General features: G+C 32.6%; 1 pseudogene; it reads left to right on the top strand.

The window, feature by feature from the left end:
- Positions 1 to 340: 340 nt before the first annotated feature.
- On the top strand, positions 341 to 491 carry LOC123776176 (U4 spliceosomal RNA; annotated as a pseudogene).
- Positions 492 to 731: the final 240 nt, after the last annotated feature.

Below are 731 nucleotides of genomic sequence, written 5' to 3'. Positions count from 1 at the left end.
AACCAAATATATGCATATATATATTTCTTTTTAAATAAACTTCTTTAAATAAACTAAGAAAAGATTTACGTAAAGAAAATCACTCAAATTAAAACCACACAACCCAAAGAATTTTCACAAAGTTAACACAGCTACTGCACAGTTTAAGAAATGAAATATTACTAGCACCTCAGAAATCTTTTCTTGTACCCCATGCCAATCAGTCATTCTTCTTTCCTCCTAGATGTAACCAACTATACGATTTCAAATATAATAAATTTCCCTGTTTGGAACATTATGTAAACAGAATCGTATGGTATACATTCTTTAACATCTGATTTCTTTTCAACATTACATTTGTGGTTTTGCTCAGTGCCAATATCACAGCCAATGAGGTTTATCTGAGGTGCGATGATTGCTAATTGAAAACTTTTCCCAGAATGCATGGCTGGCTCAGTTGGGGGATCATGTGACTTTTGATCTCCAGGTTGTGAGTTTGAACCCGGAACTGGGTATAGAGACTACTTAAATAAATAAACTTTAAAAAAAACATTTCATTTATGAAATTCATTCATGACATTGTATGTAGCAGTGGTTTGCTCTTTTTCATTACTATGTGGTATTCCCTGTAATAATATTCTAATTTATATGTCCATTCTACTAATGGCCATTTGGAGCTTTCCTGCTTTGGGCTATAACTAATAATACTGTTATGAATATTCTTGAACATGTATTTTAGGGCACTGAGGCAG

Source organism: Ursus americanus, chromosome 11 (assembly GCF_024610735.1).
Source record: "Ursus americanus isolate L20-20 chromosome 11, mUrsAme1.1.p, whole genome shotgun sequence".
NCBI classification, from domain to species: domain Eukaryota; kingdom Metazoa; phylum Chordata; class Mammalia; order Carnivora; family Ursidae; genus Ursus; species Ursus americanus.
This window is presented reverse-complemented; position numbering and strand designations above follow the sequence as displayed.